Source organism: Neocloeon triangulifer, unplaced genomic scaffold (assembly GCF_031216515.1).
Source record: "Neocloeon triangulifer isolate White Clay Creek 2 clone unplaced genomic scaffold, ASM3121651v1 ptg000011l, whole genome shotgun sequence".
NCBI classification, from domain to species: domain Eukaryota; kingdom Metazoa; phylum Arthropoda; class Insecta; order Ephemeroptera; family Baetidae; genus Neocloeon; species Neocloeon triangulifer.
Genome location: NW_026775553.1, coordinates 2,454,013 through 2,475,888, shown reverse-complemented (window position 1 = coordinate 2,475,888; position 21,876 = coordinate 2,454,013). Strand labels below are relative to the sequence as shown.

The 21,876-nt window shown below is 33.9% G+C and overlaps 1 protein-coding gene across 10 annotated transcripts in view; it reads left to right on the top strand.

Moving 5' to 3' along the window:
- LOC132195858 (zinc finger protein 236-like) overlaps nt 1-21,876 on the top strand; it is a 189,228-nt gene that overhangs the window by 87,332 nt on the left and 80,020 nt on the right. For 8 of the 10 annotated variants that reach the window (XM_059618120.1, XM_059618119.1, XM_059618115.1 and 5 more), the window contains exon 1: nt 7,017-7,305. The exons of the other annotated variants lie outside the window; for them this stretch is intronic. The gene's annotated coding sequence lies outside the window, so the exon portion shown is untranslated. Of the gene's footprint in view, nt 1-7,016; nt 7,306-21,876 lie in introns of those variants that run through there. 10 annotated transcript variants of the gene reach the window in all.

Sequence of the window (21,876 nt, the reverse complement as noted above, 5' to 3'; positions counted from 1 at the left end):
CGCGGATGTGTCACATTACTTAAGTTGATACTGCAAATAAATATTTAGAGTGAACTCATTTCTCGTAATCTTATCACGCATAGACGCACTTTGTGTTTGCCCCTGGATAAAAAATATGTATATACTTGTGCTGGTGGAGGAATGGTATGCAAATAAAAAAGTGCTGGTAGGCACATAAATAAAAGTCCACATGCAGAAGAGTGTGTACGAGCTGCTCATTTATGATATCCCAAGGCTAATGCAATGCATCGACCCCAATAAAAATAATACCACACAATTTTCCTCGGCGCTATTGAGCTGCTTTCCTTACCTACCTCAATGCACCTGAAGGAATGGTAGCCAGTTTATTCAAGTATGTCTATAATAATATACGTTTGCATCTCTCCGGCGACGGCAACGGCGAGCTGCGCTCTCTTGTGTGCCCTGAAACTGAGCAACGGCCGCGCGCAATATAATTATTATAGGTGTAGGGCACGCAAGGAGCAGAAAAATAATCCGACAACGGCCAGCAAACAGCACACACACGTCACCTAATAAGAAGGTGCACGCTCTGCGGCCTGTTAATTAATTGGCCGCGATGGAAAATGAACCTGCGCGGAACTGTGAAAAGCATCTGGTTTGCTCAAAACAACACCTTTTCGCACTTTTTTCCAACCAACCGTTGCCCCAGGCTTTGCTCTCTAATTAGCTGATCTGTTATTTTTGTATCCATTGGCTGAGTGAAATTACAACATTTTGTGTTGCATTTTGAAACAGATGAGAAACTAAAATCTGTTTAAATTTTTACTATAAATTTGCTTCATCAATTAAAAAATTGAAACCGGGAAAACCTTATTGCGAAGAATGAAATGAAATTTAATAAAGAAGAACCGACTCTGATGCTTTTTAAGTTTTCATTTCTTTTGTCTTTGCTACAAAGTTTGCCCATTTAAAATTTTTCATAAAATCCACCTTGATTTTATTTATTAACTTACAGAGAGGTGTATATTATTAAATTTTTTAAATTTTCATTTAAAATTAAACTTGCTCTCCCGTGTAATCACCCTTTAAGATTTGCTTGCATTTTTGACTTATCATAAATTAATTGCTAGGAGGATGGAAAATTTTATCCAAAAACAACAGAATCAAATCAATGTAGTTTTGAAAATTTCTTAGAAATCTATCAATAAAACCTATGAATAAAAATATTCCTTCATTATTTAATTTATTTTTAGATTAGCATTAAACATTCTCCTTATTTTGGAAACATAACATATAAATTGTGTGATTTAATAAATAAAAATATAGTCTTAAAAACGTTTAATTATAAATATTTTTGTCAAAATTTTAATAGAATACTGCTTATATTTGGTCTGGCCGTTTCACATTTGGTAGGTAAAAGCTATTTTAAATATTAGTTGCATGTTGATAATTTATGGTGAATCACAAGACAATCTTGGCTCAGCTGAAAGCATTTATTAGGTTCTTTATATCCAAATTTTTAAAAATTAAACGAAAAATTATCATCAATTTTAGAGAAAATGAAATACATGGACTTAATGAAAAAACTTCTTGACAAACCACAGATATTTCAGTGAAAGAAGTAATTTCAGCTTGAGAAAATTTCATTACAGATTTGATTTTCAAAGTTAATCGTTTGGTCAGCGATATTTTTTGAGACGTCTTACAAATGCAATCGCTCTTGTTCTGGTGCTAAGTTAAATGTACACAGAGCAGAAGAGCTCGTTTGCAAGAAGCCTTATTTTATTTCGCATGATAATTTTTATTTTCAGTACACCGGCTGCACGCACATAAATGCTCTTTATTTTCAAGTTGCTTTCGATTTTTCTCAAAATTTATGCGCGTGTTTTTCGCGTTCGCTGCAACAATGAGCCGCTCTTATACACTTTTATATATATTTATTTATTATTATTGGAAACCGCGCCTGACTTCTTGTGATTCATGTCTGGTTTCTGCTGAAAGTCAATATAACGAGCTGCAGCGCGAGAGCAGAGAGATGATAAAAAAAGTTTCGTCTGGAGGCTGAAGAAGCCAAGCCTTCTTTTTCCGCCGCCGCCGCCGCCGTATTCAAGAATATATACAAGAAGAGTGGCCCACACATTATCGCGGGGCCGAAATAAAGCAGCGTCACGCAAGCTCTTTTTCGTTGAGATAGGACTTGTGCTTCACAAAGAAGGTGCGTTCAACTCTCGCGACGCACTTTTTATTTGCTTGCACACCTCGCACGCTTTGTGCACTTTTCTTCTTTTTCGGACTGATAAGAATAATGCAAGCAGCTTATGCAAGATAAAGGTTTGCTAACTTCTGGACATTTTTCGTTTCAAAATTAATCCTATTTACACGAAAATTAAGTGCACTATCAAACACTTTTACAGCTTGAGATTGCTTTGGTGAGAGAGTCTCTTTTACAGCATAACAAATTATCACGACATTTAATAAAAATTTAAGAAAAATTATTCTTATACAATAATTAATACAAATATTAACTCAACAAAAATATGTTTTATTGTGAAGAAAGGCCTTAATTGGGATTCTGAAACTGATCCCAGCATTTGAAGTGTTACCTATCTTGAGGAAGAATAGAGTGCCTAGAGCATGATTCAAAACTGAAAAATTTCCATTTTAGATCAATTATAATAAAAAAAAAAATATTTATAAAATCCCAAATTTAAAATTGTCATAAAATCATTTTTTTTTAATCCCATATTAATTTTGTCCACATTTTACTGGTCAGATGAATGAAATGACTGAAGAAATATCTTCTGCTCTTCTCAAATCAATCCTTTCTGTAAAAAGGTTCAATTTAATTAATTTATTCTCTCGCAACAAGTCATCAGAAATGGAAAAGTCAATTGGCAGCCAGCTCTAGTAAACAACTTACTAAAACTCATAGGCCCAATTTGAAAGCAAAAGTGTTTCCAAATTAAACCTACTCATACATAAAACAGTTGTGATTTTTATAAATTGCGTTAGATTCTATCTCATTGAAAAATTTAATTAACTAACCAAGGAAGTAAAATAATTAGTTGAAAAATAAATAAATTTATTCTCAAACAAATTCCACAGTAAAAATAGTTAATGAAGAAAAAGTTGAAGACACGCTGTGAAAGGCGTTTGAATTAGCATTATTATCCACCTCATGACCACCTTTGTCAGGCGTTGAATGCTCGTACATTGTTTTGCACTCATCAATCGCGTAGAAATCGCTGCTTTGTGAGCAGCAGCGGCAAAAAGCGGCGTCATAGGTGCGCTTTGTGTAATCAATCAAGCTGCACATTGGATAAATGATATATTATGAGCAGAGGTTTCTGGTTGCGGAGCAACAGATGCGGTTTCTCCTCAAGGAGAGAGATGCAATTGCATCGAAAAGAAATGCATCTCCGTCAGCTCTTGAGATAATATAGAGGGGGAACTCGCAACGCAGAGAGAGGAAAAAAATAAATCTGCTGTATTGTAAAATAAAATGCTGGCGGGCCGACGCGCTGCTCGGCCTGCTCAACTCCTTCCTCTTCTCTCTCTCCGCGTTGGGCAAAAAAAAACCAACAGGGACGACTTTTGTGCATTATTTTATCCGCTTTTTTAATCGAGTAAGAATTTTCCCTCCTCGGGTTACACGATGCAGAAAATAAGAATATGTAAGCGGCCGCGAGACTGGAATGTGGATTTTAGTATAGTTGGCCGAGCCTCGGCCGCGTCCGCACACCCGACGGGGTTGCCGCGATAAGCAACCGGCGGGTCACCTAAAACGTGGGTCTACCCACAAATCAAAAGTTCGTCGTTGGTAACAATATGGAGAGCAAACTTTGGAAAGACACCGTAACAAATTGTGTCTGTTTTGCAAATTTTAATTTTGGTTCAGTAAGGGTTTTTAATCAAAATGGTCAAAAACACTTGACTTGAACTTGAATTTCTTTTTTTTACGATTTATTAATAACGGTCAAGAAAAAATATTGTTTCGGTTGCTTGACAAATAAATACATTTTACGGTGTAAAAATTTCTGCATAATCTATTTTATATTTCTTAAATAATGATATTTAAAAACTTTAATTCTATTTTATATTTTAAGGTCAATGATATATAAAAAGTATCCTTGAATACTGAGTTGCATCCATCGTTTGTCCATTACTTATAAATTATAATTTTTATCAAGTAAATCATCAAAATACAAATACAAAATATGAATGGAAACAATAAGATTCTGATCTGCAGCCAATCTTGTAAAATATTTAAAATCTAGTTCTCCGTATGTTCATTTGAACTTAGTTTTGCTAAAATTCTTCATAGGGACAACCAAAAGAGTACCAAATTGTACTAATATTATTTGTACATTTTGATATAGGAAGTTTTATTGTATGAAATGATTATATCAAGATAACATAGATCTGATGATTATTAATTGCAAGTGTTGAGAGCATTTTTCTCTCTTTGAAGACAAATTGCAGTACTTTTTTTGTTAGAGTTAATTTCAATATCGATTGCTCAATCCAAATATTTTAACTAACAATGAAAATGATAAAGAATCATTAATCCATCTTAGTAGATATTTAAGATATTTTACATCAGTTTATGATGATCTGGACTTCTTGTCCTCTCTGTTTTGTTGAAAAATGTAATTTCCCTCCTATATAAATGCGTTTTATTTTTTCTCTATAAGTGATAAAAATTATCAATTTAAAAAATAATTTCACTAAAAATAATTACATGTACTTAATTATTATTGTTTGTATTAAGTAAGAGAAATAGTAGCTCACACACGCCTAAATGACTATTCAATGGGAGTAATTATGAATTTATATTATAATCGTTGACTTTTATCTTCTCTTTAATTGACGGACGATTTTTATCAGGCAAATAAGCGAGTTGAACGGCAATAAGCTGAATGAAACCGCCGATATCAATTTTCTTGTGTGTTGTCAAGAAAACGTCAATGGATTGTAATTCAATTCACGCATCTGCAGGATTATCTCGTCGTGAAAAAGGCGGCCAAAAGTAAATAAACGAGAGATAAATTACACAGTGAGCAGCGAGATATTTCCTCTTTTTCTCCATCGACTGATTTCTAATGAATGATTTTGTGTGACACTCTCTTGGCTAAGCGAAGAGTTTACTCGGCCGCCTAAAAAAAGTAACCACCCGAGGAGCTGTCAGCAGTTTTAATCGAGCCGACACTTTTCTTTTTCCCCTCATTATATTTGCGGCTTTTATTGTCTGGACGCAGACGACAGGTCCTTTTATATTTTCTTCTCGTTTTCACATATCCCATTGAGGTGTATCCTTCGCGCATAAAACGGGTATTTTGATACACACGTATACGTTTGCACGCACTTTTTCTCCATCACGATGCACTCTTTTTATCGCAGACGCGTCTCGCATCAAAACCTAATCTGTTTGTTAGTTTTTCAAATTTTTATCTCCGCAACTGTCTGAATGAATGAAAAAGCTGACTGAAGCAAAGTATTGACAACGAAATGAACGTTAAAGTTTATAAATTTCATCTTTTGTCATTTCCCTTCCTTGGCTTCCTTCATATGAAAATTTTGACCAATCAGAAAAAGGTTGTAAATGTTTTAACGAAAATTGGATATATTTTCAATTCACACAATTCACAGAGAAAATGAGATATTGTTAAATTAAAATAAAATCTTATTCATTCATTTTGCTGCATTCACTGGTGAGCATTTACGATGCCCAGAACATCAAAATAAAACAATTCAGCAATCATAATACATTAGCTCAAAAATATCTTCTTATAAAAATTCCAGACAATAATGGGCGAAGCTGTCAAATTATCTGAAAGAAAATTAAGGACTCCTTATTGGCAAAGTCAAATCAAGTCTTTACAACAATGGTGATTAAAATTTCCAATTGTCTTTCAACAATCGCAAAAATCTGTTTATATTGTTGTAAGGACTTGATTTGACTATGTCAATAAGAAGTCCTTAAATTTATTCACCAATTTTGGCGTCTATAAACTGAAGAGCAGCAACAAAAAATAGGGTGGACTGGAAGCGCAATTTACTTATTAAAGATTAAAGTAAAAATATTATGCAGTGAAGAAGAAGAATAATTTAGAGTAAGTATAATTTATATCCAATTGTATACTAAATTGTCTGCAATCTACCGAGGAAAAGAAAGTGCAGAGAACCAAAAGTTACTAAAAAAATACGTTGAAAATTATTATTTTTTTCAGTGGGGGCCCGATGCAACAATGAATTTTGTTTAATTGTTTCAGCCATTCAGAAGCGTTATACCAGTTCGCTTCTGATTGGCCCTCAAACAATAGAAATTGGTTTCATTGTTGCAATGGGTTGAACTTTAGAAGATTCCGTTGCTTTTTGAGTATAGAGTTTCTGTTGCGCAACTAAAATTTGTTGAGGTCTGAGCAGTTGAGCGATTAAAAAACTTGGCAAATATTTTCTGCTTCTGGGTTTAATAGAAAAAGGTGAGAAAACATAATAGAAGCATTTTACCATTGGTTGTTTCAATTTGTATGAATTAAATCTCAACACAGAGATTTACAGAGGTTTACATTTTGGTCAAACAAATCTATGGTTTATATTATATTTCCAGCATTAAAACTAATGCCACGAGATTTTATATAAATTATTGTTAAATAAAGTCATACTAAAATTTAATTTATGAGTAAAAAATATTGAAATTTGTAAACAATTGTTGAGAAACTATGAAAATTTGTTAAACAAGAAAATTGAAAATCTGCCTTCAAGGAAGGTATAAATTAAGAATTCAGAGATTTATATAGTATAATTTGGTCAGATTTATAGAAATTATTTTTATTGATTTTCCCCTTTTTTTGTTTTTTCGTCGCAAACATAATTTTCCTTTTTGTGGCGACGGTCGCGCTGCAGCAAAAGGTGGGGTGTCCGTCGCGATATAAGTTATATACAGAGGTGTGTACGTACGCGAAATATAATTGAGGCAGGGGTTATGCACAGAGAGCCGCATAATATAAGAGCGAACGAGAGAGCGGAGGAGGGGAGGGCATGAGTGGGTTTGCTTGCTTGCTTTCGTACGTACTCCTTGCAGGCTGCATGGGCCGGCAAATAGCCCGTGCATTAGTTGCAACTGCATCTCGCCGAGTGCATCGTTCATTGTTGACGCCGCGCGCCCATTGTCGCCGGCCTTTGTTTCCGTTTCTTTCGTTGTCCTCGCCCGCCGTGATTTTCGTCCAAGACTCTCTCTCGAGATCGTTCCGCCGTGTTGCATGTCGTGCGCGACGGACACCCTGCAACTCCCTTTACATCCTCCGACCATCGCGGATTCAATGCTGAAAACCCTGCAAAAAGGTACAGTCAAAAATTTTGATACATGAGTTTTTTTTATTTGCATTCCAAACGAAATTAAATTTGATAAATAGCTTAGTTTTATATGAAAAATTTTGTTGATCTCGAGTAAGAGTGGTATTGGGTAATCGTATTTATTTTAGCCACTGGATATTTCGTGATTCCAAACGTTAAACACAGAAGCTGCATGCGCGATTTGCGTTGCTGCGGTGCCTGCTGGTGCATAATTATTATTTTTAAATGTGCGCCACAGAGAGGTCTGGGTGCACATGGAGTTCTATGTGCGCGAGAGAGACCTACTTTTTTGAGTTATTTTCGTAAATTCTCTCTATGTGTGTGTGCGCTTATTTAAAAGTTGACTGCATGCGCCCTGTTTTATTTGATGTGCCTTTTTGTGATTTTTATATTTACGACCGAAAAGTCGCGCAGGCGCGCCTTGTTTTTATTTGCAGCCGGGCTCATTGCAATTTAACAGGAGGAGACATGAGCGTAATTATATCAAGTCTTAATAATTTATTGTCTTCTATACATTGTCATCACAGTACGAGTAATATTAGTTCTAGTCTTCTTGGCTCATTATTTTATTTAAAGCTCTAGGAGAAATGAAATTTATTTGAATGACCATAACCTAAAAAACAACAACAACTTAATTGATAATTTCAGATTAGAAATTTCCATCACAACTTTTTTTAACCATTTAAGGTGAAAAAATTCATTTAATTGCTGTTTAACAAAGGGATCTATTGTAATAATTAATTGATATAAAATTTAATTACATTTTCAAGTAAATAATATGTTAAATTTCCAACTCAAATTGTTATACAATCATTTTTCTTTTGTTCTGGTAGCAATATGTATTTACTTTTGATTAAAAATTATCCCAATCCAGCCGAGGGTGAAAGGTGTTTTGCAGGTTGCATAGATTCTCTATTTCTAAATATTTTAATAGGGAATGGCAAATGAATACTTTTCCTTAAGTGATTAAAGGAAATTTTCTGAATTGAATTAAAATCCTGTGTCAAGCGCCTGGTGCATTATGTTCATAATCTCTCATGACAGTATTGAGGTTTATTTGAATACGAATTGGGACATTCATTTGTATAGTGGACATTGGTCGTGCTCAAAACGAACTCTTTTTTTGCTCTAAATTTAATCGCAAAGCTTTTTTGCACTCTCTCGAAATAAAATGCGAAATGGGACCATTGTTGCCACGCAGGCCATTATTTCGCTGTTTCCTCTACTTTCTCATTTTCGCTCCCTTTTTGTATTAAATAGGCTCCTGTCAACACATTCCATATGGCGTAAAAAAATGACACATCTCCCGCGCTCAATTTCATGCCCGCTGCAAAAATGCATTGAAATCGTATAATATATTATTTATTCTCTACATGAAAAGCGGTAATGACGCACTCCGTCGTCGCATCATTACCATTGTGCGCGATTATTGTGATTTTTATATACATACACACGGCAACACAGCGATTTCAAGTAAAAAATGTATGTAATTTATTTTTTCCTTGTGATGTTAACCGCGAGGAGAAAAATAACTGCAGAAATTGATGCTGCATCCTGGCGAGCGAGGTGAAAAAAAAACACCCGCGGATGGATATGCGCGGTGCGCACACAATCGCATCCTAACGTTTGTTGTTGCACTGCTCCTTTACATTATTTTCCTCTCAACAATCGTATTTTCTCGGCAAACAATCTCTGCAGCGTCCATGCATTTCGCCATTATATTCCGCCTTGGAGAATTGGTTTGGTGTAACTGTAAAAACGACCGGAAATTATGAATTATTTTATATATGTAAGTAGCATCAATACTATTTTGAGATGGACTGCTGAACACATCTCAATGCTACACATCATTGGACTTATAAACCCTGAGACTATATTTTTAAAAATGAAATTCTCCGCATGCAATAAAAATAACTGAAATCTATAAGAGTTCTGCAAATCAATTTTACAGATATAAAGTTTTGCAAGAGATTTATAATTGTTATTAAGTTTTCTTGTTGATGAAAAGAAAAAATTAAAATTGGCTAGAAACTTAAATAAACAATTATTTAATTATTAAAAAAAAATGTAAATACAACCTCTAATCCGCCAACTCTACATAATTAAATTCTCTATTTTTATAAAACGATAATTCAAATCATAAAAATTCTTGGAATTATATACAGATTTTTAATTTATTTAAAAAAAATGGAAAATAATACTCCATATTCTAATTTTTGTTTTAAATTGCGTTGAATCTGCAAGAAATATGCATTTTTTTATTTTATTTTAAGAGTGAACATTTTGCAATGCCCAATGTTATTCCTCTGTAGGTGAGTCTTTGTATTGAGGATGCAGCAGATTGAACATCCAAATAGCAGCAGCAATATCTTTTATCTCGAGAGGTTGGCTGCTGGCCTCCGCTTCTTTGTTCTGAAATTCTCTTTCAGCAGCAAAAAGTATGAAAAATCATCTTTTATTCCGCTTTGTTCTCGGCTGCTGGTGTCGCTGAAACGCGCTACTGAAAAAAGAAGTTTTGGAGAACAACTCGGCGCGCCGGCAGCTGAATAAAGAAAATGTAACGCGCGCGCTCTCTTCACATTCATTTGTAAAAACGCCATCTCAAGAGTCATCTCTCGCCCTTTTGTTTTAAATATATATAAATTCTCTGCTTCCTCTCTTGACGACGTTATTATTCTCACAGAGAGACAATTGCATTACACATATACATATAAAAATGGCTCCATTTTTCCCTGCGCGAAAATATTATATAAATTTTATCTCCAGCATAGTGGAGCGAGCGACTTGCTAAAAAGTCATATCGCACGTGTCACGAGAGAGAGAGGAAAATGCCCATCAAAAAATTAAGAGAGGCGTGAAAAGCAGCGTCTTGAAGCACCCATGCAAAAGACGCCAGATAAAAATGTCTTGTGTTACACAATGCGCCGCGCTAATTCATCAAGGAAAAATTGCGAGACGCGTTCATGAAGGCGATTTTTTAGGGAGTCTCCACCGCGGTGTCAGATTTCAAGCCGAGAGTCATTTACTCTCATGAAAATTAAAATATGCCCAGCATTAAATAAACAAGCAAATATATTGCTTGATAAAGAAAATAACAAAAAAAAAATTAAGATTAAAGCATTAAAACGTGTGCTAAATTTTATCATTTAAAAATGATATTTTCAATATTATAAATTCAAATTTTATTTATTCTTTAACATTAATTTTATTTATAAATGTATTAAAAATGTAATACTGGTGATATTTACTAAACTTTTATTGTCAACACCTATTAAGTTTTAAAACACTTTGGAATAATTATTATAAAATATTATCTTAACAAGGCAAAGGAATTCCTTAATCTCATTATTAATAACCGAAACGAAAATTAGTGAACAGTACCCATTTTTTTATATTTCTAATTTTTGAATAAAATAAATGATTTGAGGATTATAAACTTATATATTTATATCTAAAAAGATCTCAAATAGCGAAAAAAAATTTTTTTTTTTTAATTTTTTAATCGTGACTTGTATTTTTACTACCCGTGATTTTACCAGGAAAGCCTTATCTCATTTACTTGCAATTTGCCACTCGTTTTTTCCTCGCACAGGAAGTCGATTTAAAGGTTGAAAAAGTTTCGCACTGTGGGAAGATGTCGATTTTCCGTCAATTCCATTAGTCGGATGGCGCCAAGAAAATACAAAAATCTCACAGCAGTTGGCACAACCGACAGACATGCATCATTTCACATTTCTAATGAATGATAGGACGGAAAAAAAACTGCCGCCGCTGGGGGAGGAAATGGTTTTCTTGCCAAGTCGCGGCTCCAATCTTCTCTCGCGGGGAAAAATGAAATCTAACCAAACTTGCGCGAATCTCTTGTGCGCTGCTTTTTTATCCCTCAGCAATTACTTGAGAAAAATGAGCTGCTCCAAACAGATCGACAAGGAAAGAGGGATTCGCTCTATTTTTTACGTTCCTTTCAAGTAATCAATGATCAAAAAGTTTCATCTTATTATTCAAAGTCTAATTTAGAATTAAAAAAAAACATAAATAATTACTAAATAGAAGAAAATTTATGGTCATTTATTACCAGTATGGCCAAATACTGTCTTCTTGCAACCAAACCTTTATGAATTTGATGGGTTTTTTGGTAACTTTTAGTTTTTATTCATCCTCGATTCTATTTAAAATGTGATACATTGCAGAGGATTGATTATTTCTTGCTCCCCGTATTGACTCCTTAATTAATTAATTAATTTTTAAATAACTCTTTTGGAACAAAACTTTTCTTCCTCATAAAGGAAACTTTATCAAAATTGAGAGATGCAGAAGATTGGAGCTCATTGTCAGAATAATAATTTTCAATTAAGCGAGCGCGTGTTCCATCTTTGCTCTCTTTCTCAAATTTTGATAGTAAATCTTATCGTGATGAAGGAGCCGGAGACAATTAATTTTTAATTGAATGTGGCCAGTTGGCGAGGGCGACACTCCTTCTTTATTTCTGGCTCGGCGCCTGCCAGCGCTGCAGAGAAGACGCTGCTCGTTTTTACACAAAAATAATGAAATAAAACGAGCAGTTGAGCGCTCGCCGGAGAAAATTAATTTAAGAGAGCTGCCGCTGCGGGTGATGAGGCTCTCGACTTGCTAATATAAAATGGTTTTTCATTTCTTATAATAACCGCGGCGGCAAGGAACGAGAGCTAGGCAGACCCTCGCGCGTCGTGCAGCTTTCCGCTAGAATGGTGTGAAGTGACACCTCAAGAAATTCACGCCATTTTACACATTCTGTATGCCCCTTTTTTGCCACCGCATATCTCGAGATGCACCAAAAAAATGACGAGATGACGCAGGAAAATTTGCAAAAATATTCTTTTCAAGCAAGCCTATGGAACATTAATTTCCCTTTGCTGAATTTGAAATTTTATAACTTTTAAAGCATAGGTTTCAAATTTTAGAAAATTGAAAGGATGTTGACTTTGTTTGCTTAAGCATTTTTCGAGATACTATTTAAATAAACAGTTCCAAAAATATCACCTTTTTTAACTAAAGAAATACAATTTTCAATTTAATTAAATCTACTGTTTGTTTCAATTATTCCTTGATTTTTTTTCGGTTTAAAAAATCTAGTCAATATTTCATTTTTGCACAGAAAAATTTCTTGATGGACTAGGATTTGAAAGTCTAATTATATTTTCTCAATGCTTATTAATATGTAACGAATATTTTTCAACTCTCCCAGCATAACAACTTTTCAGAATTAATCAGCAAGAAACATTTTTGCTCTCTGCATGCTTGATGCGAAATCCACCTCTCTTTTATATTTTATTTTTTGCGTTGCGCGTCCAAAAACTTTTCTTTCAATCATCTCGACGGCAACCGATTCGCGAGGGCATTCAAGCGCGAAGGGAAGAATAAAAGTTAGTTTAAAAAGGGGTTACTCCTTTTTTGTTATTGATGAAGCAGGAGAAATAATTGCAGAAATGGAACGGACCATTCTCTCTCTCTCTCTCTCTTCATTCCTTCTTTAATATTTCTGCGCGAGATGATGGAGAGAAATTTTTCCTCCTTTTCTTCTCTCTTGGCGGGCGAGAGAAGAGATGAATGTTTTTGTCTCCGCCACTCATTTCCATTGTTAGCAGCCGGCAATTTTTTAAAGTAATCATTAATTTTCATTTTTCTTTCCTCTCCGCCGTGCTTTCCTTTAAAGTAATTATAAAAGTTGCAAAGGGAGGGGACCCCGAAAAACGTTGCACAAAAGGGCTGTGCGTTTATTAAGATAATATTTCTCTTCTTAAATAATTAAAATGCGGGGAAAAAATGGAGAGGATGCTCCTCTCGCGTATACATTCCCGGGGAGAGGTGTAATCTGTGGCACGGCTCTTAATTTAATTTTTCTGCCCGTGTTTCTTTTGTCTGCGGCCAAGCGCAAAGGGTTGAATGCGGAAACTAATGTGCAAAGTTTGTGGCAATAGAAAAAGAAAAATGGGCGTCGGTGTTTAAAAAGCAAAAAGAGTGCCAGGTTATTTTTAACCGGACGCATCTGCGCCCCCAACGCGCTATAAAACTGAAAGAATTAATTGAAACCAAAATTAATTCCATCAATTTATAAAAATAAATAGTAAAAAGAAAATGAATATCGCGGACATAGAAATTTCTAAGAATTTCTGTGACAAAGGTTTAAATTTGGTGAAAAAATAAAATGATTGTCGCCGTTTCCACGAATGTTTTGTGAGCATAAATCGTGCATATAATCTCACTTGTGGACCACCTCGTATGTAATGAGTAATGACTCGAGGGAAATGCACTTCTTGCTGCATGCGAGCATTTTTTATCAAGGTCATCAGCCTTGCGATCCTCTCGTAAGATTTCCACCGCTAAATATTGCATCACCGCCGCGAGTGCGCGACGGAGGGCAATTACATAAAAAATTGAGTATCAGACATGTCAGACGGAAAGAGCAGCGAATAGAAAATTGTTTTGCTTGTTTTTGCTGCGAAAGCTTTAATTAACTCTCTTTTGATCGCATGTCCGTTGAAATTGCTGGTAAGAATTTTCAAAGAAAAACAAGCCATGAAGTGGTAAATTGAATTCAATAAAAAAGGGACTTTAAGTTCAAAATTAATTCAATCGAAATTGTCTTCATTTGAATCAATAGAATTATAAATCTTTTATTATACAATAATCAATAATTCAATGTAGAATAGACATTTGACGTTTTTTGCATGGAAGTTTCAAACGAAAAAATTTAAAAATTCAAATTTAAACGAGAGGGAATTAGCAGAATAGTAAATGTTTTTACAAAATGTATCTACAATATTATAATTATAATTATAATTGGGAACTTTAATTTCCATTAAAATTTTGACTGAAGATTGCACAAAATTAGCAAAATTATATCATTGGCTTTTTTTTAATTCCAAATTATTATAAATCTGTTATTCATTCTATGAAGAATGGGAATTCAAAAAAAAAAGAACAAATTTAAAACGCTGTTAATCAATTTATATAATTTTGAGCAATTTCCTTTATTGGAAAATCCACATTTTCCCAACCGGATTTTAATATTTTAGATACAAAGTAAATAAAATTTTCTTCTCTCTTTCACTCATTATGATTCAGACTTTCATTTTTTTAACTTTTTCATTTGAAATTTCCATGCAACAAAGGTCAATTGTTAATAGAGATTTAAACTTTCAAATGTGCGTTTGACAACTCAGCACGCACAGTTTAATAGGTCGAAAAGAAATAAAGTGCAGCGAGTGCATGTCGGAGATGCAGCGGAGAGGCGCGTTAGTGACATTGGCGTAGGACGATTTAATATTAATCTCGGCGGCGAGTCTAGACTCGGACTGCGGGTAGGCCGCGCGCGCGGCAGGGGCAGCGGCGGCGGAATAAAAGCGGCTCTTGAATCTTGATAACATTCACGCCCTGCACCTTCATTCAAAGCTCGAAACAACTGCACGCATCTGGGTTTCAAACAAAGCTGGACCAGCAAAAAATGGCTCCTTCCGTCCCGCCGAATTTACACAATTTTTTGCTGCTCCGACCACTTTTGTTCTCGCGGCGAGTTGGCCGAAATGAAAAGCCCTTGACCTTTCTTCCTCATCAAAGGGTTGGCCTTTGTTTCTTCGTACATCACCTGGCATTACGCTGCTGCCCTCTCCTTCCTTTTTTTATGCGCCGCGGACCGATAATCTGACACCCCATTATATTTATATATATACGCGTCTGTTTTTCAAAAACTGTCCCTTGTTTTTGTTGCATATAATATACGGGACGCGCGCATTCATCTCTGCGAGTGCATTTGCTTGGCTTCTCTTCCTTTGTGGCTCGCCCTGCCCTCGGAACTAATTTTTAATGACTGATTTTGCCGGCCGACGATGAAAGAGCGAGTCTGGTGTGGGGCCCACCTTTATTTTGTGCCGGTTAAAAACACAAGGTTTTCCGCTTGGTCTGTCTGGTAATTTCAATAAGTGAGCTTTTGGAATATTTGATATTAAATTTCATTCGAAAATTATTTGAATAAATTATATTTATTTCAAATATAGAAGCTTGGGTGTTTTTTTTATTCAAATTTTTATTACAAAATATTAAAAATTTGAAAAAAAAGTATCAACTATCCACGTCCTATATTTTGAAGTAAATCTTTTGATCAAACAATTGAAAGCTTCTCTTTTTTAAATTTAATTTCCCCGTTGATTGATTCAATTTTGAATGAATGCTAATAAATTGAAGAAAAATAATTGAAAATATTACAGTATACAAATTTTTAATACTGGATATTTTGAATAGAAAAGTTGAACATAAATTTACCAGAATGCAAAAAATTTGATAGGAACAAATCTTTAATAAAATTTATGGTCAAATATATGCACGCTTAAATTCTTAAAACTATTATTACTTTAGTTAAAACTTTCAAATTTAAAATTTTACCCTTTAAATAATTTCATTTAAACCTAAAATCATCAGTTAGGCTTTAAAGCTGTTAATTTGCATTCTTTTTAAACCACTTATTGAGATTTAAAAAAATTCATTTACACACGAAACCCTTTCTGGTGAATTTATAACGCTTGGTTTTCAATTTTTAGCTGATTAGCCCTCACATAAATAACCACGGGGCACATTATTCATGTAACGTTGGATTTTTATTTTTTATGGAGTGGCCGGCAGCGTGCACGATGGAAATTGGCCGCCGCGTGTGATGCATCAAAAACGAGGCATGCATTATCACGAAAACTGGCAGCGCGCGTATACATTTTTTGCCCGCCTGCAAACACACAATACTGGCCTTTGGCTAGCCCGGGTCACAAACACGGCTCGCCCGGCACCAACAGCAATCACCTGCGTGCGCACAAAAAATGCCAAATGGTCCGCGCGCTGCTGCATGTAAGTGTCGAGAATAATTTGTGGAGCAAAAACAATACCGAGCCGAGCCGCTCCCTCCCTGCTTTCGCGTTTAGGTGCGCGACCGATGCATAATCTATTTTTTGCCGCAGTATATGCTACTTAAATTCTTTGATGCCCAGCAAATCACTCTCTGCTGATGGTATGTCATGTGGCCATTTGAGAAGAGAGTAGAAGCAGATGTGGTTTGTATACAAAGATTTAAAAAATGTTTTTACAATTTTCATAATATTAAAACTAAATAAAAAGCTAATTTTTCTTAATGATTTGCAGCAATTAATCATTCTTTTAAGAATTACAAGTATTATTTAATTTAATTTAATTTAATTTTTATTTTTTATATTTTATTGGTTAAAATATACAAACCAATAAAATCAATTATTAAAACTCGCTATTTATTTCATACAACTATTTGGCCTACAAAATATTTTAGAATATTTTATATCAAGACTAAATTTAACAACACTTAACTATTTAGACAATAAATGCTTTTGAGACATAATTTTTTTTTATTTAAAATTATTTACGATTGATTGATTGTTGATTCAAATGCTTAAATTGGAAATAATTGTAATATTTAATAATTTTATTGAACAGCTCCCTTCCCTTGTCATTTTCTTCCATTTTAACTATACAAAAGGCTTGATAATTTCGCAAACATTTTACAATTCGCAATAAAAATTAATTTTGCGTGTTGTTTTGGAATTGTATATACATGTAAGTTATGTTTGAATAAATCGATTCAAAAACAGTAATATTCAACGTTGATTCCTCCCTAGATTAAAAATTTTCAAATTTTATTCCTTTATCAGTGCAAGAATCCTTTCCTCTCAATAAAAAGCTGCAATTCATGGTTCAAGTGAGTTGCATTGTGCATTGGGGATAAATTTAATAATTTTTTTTTTTAATAGAGAAATTCTTGGTATCTTTGGTAAAATGAAAAGACACAGACTGGAATGTCCACTTTGAATTTTCTATGCAAAAAGATTTCACAACGCAGGCTTTGCTCAATCTACTTCTCTTGAAGAGCTTGTATAGAATTGGCAAATTCTGATATAATTAGTGATTTTCCATATTTTGTCATAGCTAAGCTGAAAAGACATTTTGTCAGATTATTATTGACTATTGTTAATTTAATAATTGTTACAATCATATTAAAATATTTAAGTTAATTGCGATCTCGTTTTTGGTAATTCTTGCATTGAAATTATTTTAAAGCAGCAGAAATCGTAAACTTTTTAAACTATTTTTCTATTCAAAATCTGCATTTTTGTTTTTGAATTATATTTAAATTGAGAGAAACGCCGCATCACGTGAAAATCGTTCCCTTCGCATATATTCGGCAAGGCGACGTTTTCCAAAGAATGGAGAAATGTCAAAAGGCTTTATTTGGTCGACGGTGGCGGAGAGAAAGAAATGTCATTGGGATTCATAGCCAAAAATCTGCCACCATCAATTCAGTCAGAGTGTTTGAGGCCATTCGAAGCTCTTTCCATCCATTGTCATTAAAAAAGCGGCGGAATCTTGGCAACTCTCTTCTTTGGCTGCGGCACAATATAAAAAGATTTCATTTTCCATTCTGTCAGTCGGGGCGCATCAATAAGGCGCCAGCCAGAAGCAGAAGAAGAAGCCACCGCGCGCTCTCTTCTCTTTCTCATTATTAGGACCAATTGGCGAAATGTGTGCGGCGAGAACGACTTTTCCGTAATTCCATTGAGGACGAATTTGACAGAGGGCTTTCATTTTGCTCGGGCCAGAAATTGTCTTCATTAAGAATCGGGAGGCGCCGCCAAAGTTCATCCATCATCTCCAGCGTTTTTCCGAGCCGAAAAATGTGTTCTCCTTCTTGCAGGACGCGCCGGAGACGGCTCTAGGCCCATGAAATTGAACGTTAAAGTGGAACTGATTGCCACTACGGAGAATTTTACAGCAAACTTATTTTTGCTGCTTCTTGCAGCGTGGTGTATTTTTCATTGTTGTTATTGCCAACGCTCACCCAGTTCATCACTTTTTTGCTCGCCGATTGTTTGCCTCTTCGCAGAAAAATGTTTCTCCTCTCCTTATATTTTCGCTTCCTCCGCGCTAGTTGCAGAATTCTTATTATTATTTCATCTTGAATCAAGTGTAAAAAGAAGTTAAGCAAAGGTCACAGCACTCTCCGCGTGTATTGTTCGATATCAATTTTGTCCCGGTGCTGCGGAGAGGTGCGGAAAAAATTTTGCCACTTGCTGGGAACGAATTCTCAACGAGATACTTGACGGGTTCATATATATATAAATTTTCGCCTGCTTTCCGCTATTGTGCGGCAGTGATTCGTAAAAAACGAGAATAATGTGTGCTGGGACGCGCAAAAAATGGAAACTGTTTGCATTGTGCCCGCGGGTCTCACTGACGTTAATTCGACACCGTGCTCACTCATCTCGGCGCGGCGATATGACTTATTTCGCTCAAAGAATAACCGCAAATTTGCCAAAGAAAATTAGCTTCGTGAAATATATTTTTAGATTGCAATTTCAGGATTTGCTTGCAAAGGGATGACAAAAAAATTGTATCAAAAGTTATCACACCAATCAATCACTTCATCAAATGACTTCTTTGGAAATTTATATATTATTGTTAATGTTGTTGATTTTGTCCAAATTACTGCAAAAATTTATAAGACAATTTTTATACGAGTCTATCAGAAGACTATCAGATCATCTTTTTGAGAATTCTAAGCGTGAAAATTAATGTCACTTTAAAATCCGTTAAATATTTAATATTAATGTTTTGTTTTTATAAAGCATCATATCGCTTGTGTTACACTTAAATTTCAAGAAATCATGTCTCTATTTTAATTTGATATTTATATCTGCGGATTCCAGGAAATTTCAACTTTGACTTCCCGCAGAATGAAATTTGCAAACGCATAGTCATATTTTCTAAACTTATTTTCTATTCAAACGTTAAATGCCTTTGAATAAAAACTGACTTTTCTAGAATCTCATGAACTTATATTTTGAACACAAAATGGTTTTATGGTGTACACAAACTATTAATGTATTTAAAATATCTTGAAACCGAAATTTATGATGATTTATTAAAACAATATTTTTTTAACATTTTTTAACAAATTGTATTCATTTTGGGAATTTTTTCCTGATTGTAAACTTTAATTGCTCTTCTTGGAGTGGAATCGTGACGAGTTAACTAATCTTTGGGAATTTAATTTAAAGTATTACAAAGATTTACATTGAACTTAATTTTAGAGCCCTCTTAGTAGTTGCATCTAACTGAATTAAACTTTTTTAAGAATCAACATAAAATCGATAATTTGGAAGTTTTTTATTATAGATGTCTGAAAAAGTGGTGTTATTTTAAATTATTAAAATAAGTACGTTACCATCCAAAATTTGCAAATAAGTAGTGCTAGAATTAAAATGATAATGATTAATTTAATACTCAATTCAAAAGCAAAATTTTCATTCACCAAGCAACAATCATCAAAACTTACAACCAATTTTTAATGGAAATATTCTGCATTATCAGGCACCAATTACCTATAGAACAACTAATAGGTTTTTCATATCGAATAAAATGGATAAAAATGAGAAAATATAACTTTCAAAAAGTTAAATTTTTAATATAGATTATAATTATAGCTTTTTATAAAAAACATTTTATGACATATTATTTCTTTTAATTTTTTTTTGTTTTTTATTTAATATTTTGTAATATTATCTTAAATTATTATTTTAATTTTCTAAACGTTATTAAATATTATTTAAAAAAAATTGGTTTTTTATTTACTAATGCATTCAATATATATTGTGATCTAATCACAAGGAGCAGCATTTGTAATTTGATAAACTTCATCTCTCAACTTCACAATTTTCTGGCGATTTACAATGAACGTTATTCATTTCATTCCCTGCCTTTAATAAAATGTGATTAAAAAAGCTTATTTGAGATAAGATAATTTGAATGCTTTGATTTTTTAGCAATTGAAGCCACAGCCATGAAAAAATAAGACATTTTTCGAATGAAATTATTCGTACTTTGTACTTTACCTCAGAATGTAGTGTTATAAATATCATTGAAATAATGTAATATTTAAATCAAAATGCAAAATTTTTACTTACCAAGTCACCACTGTCACCAGCATATAAAAAAAAATGAAATTTCACGGCAGCTTTTTTAAAAGATTAATAGATTCAATTTTTTTGACTTACCCTGAGCATACAATTAAATTAATTCATAAATGAATTTTGGATTTAAAAAGTCTAATTTCACAACTGAAAAAAGTAAATGCTTGAAGTTGTAAAAAAATCAACGCGTTAAATTACAACTGAAGCATTTAATTGTTTTCCCACACAGCAAGATAGTTTATATAGGGAATCATTGACAAAAAAAAAGTAATCAAAAGTTCTCTCACTGCAGCGAGTGCAATAAAAAATAATGAAAAATCAGCAGCGGCGCCCACGGTTGAATCAGGGCTGAATGGCGAGAAAAAGCTCCAGTTAATTGTTGTTTATTTTATGGCAGGAACTGGAGGCAAAAAATAAAGAAAGAAAATCAGCAGTCAGACCTGTTGAAGGTGCTGCTTCTCGGTTGCACGACGTGAGGCGATTTCAGTTCCAGGAAAGGCGAACAGCCGATAATGAAAAATTCTTTTTTCCACGCCTCACACCTCCCAATAATAAACGACGCGGGAACAATAGTTTGCTTTTGAAACATTTTTTCTACCTTTGCAGGTGATTGAATGAATTTTTTTCATCAAATGTAGTTTGAAATTTACTCTCCGGAAACTTTTAATTACTGCCCAACTTGATGGCCAAGAAAACTCATGCAAATTTTTATCACTCTACACATCCGCAATTATGAACTCTGAAACAAAGTTTATGTTCAAATTCAAGCAGTCACAAATTTAAATATTTTACGTCGGATAATAAAAGAAAATAAACGTAAGTACCTTATAAAGTACCGAGAGAGAGGGATCATATTTTAAAGGTCGTCGGCTCTCTGGTGAGACGTTAGTAAGTAAGTATATAGAAGAATGAGTAATCCGCCACTTTTTACTCTTGTAATGCGATAAAGTCGCGGCGAAAACAACATCTGCACAATGCTGCGCCAACTTTTGTCTGTTTTTACATCAGCAATTAAGAGAAAGAGCTATACTCGCCGAAATAATAATTTCACCGAGGCGGTGGTTACACTAAAAAGCAGGTCTTCTCTAATTTGTCTTGGTATAATTAACATGCAGCTCTCTCTTGATACTATCCGCATCCTCCCTTTGCAGAAGCTCTGGCTAATGGTTCGTTTGTCCTCCTCCTCGTCCTGGAAAAAACACTTCCTTCTCATTCCACAGATAAACTTGATTTATTTTTCGGTGAAAAGCACTTGCTGATGTTTATGCGAAGCTGGAGTTTATTATAATTTATCAAGTAAAGGAGATTAACATTTATTTTCCAATATATTAAAATGTAATAAACATTTTTTATATTTAAGTTTATTTAACTTAATTTTATAATTTTTTTTATCTATAAAATTCCACTCTAAAATTATATTTCCTAGTCTATAAAAGTTAAATGAAAATAGGTATTATTAAATGTTATTAAAAAGTTCGCATTTTTATTTTCTTAAAAACATTTTTAAGACCACGCTAAAAAGTTCTTAACAAAATTCCACACT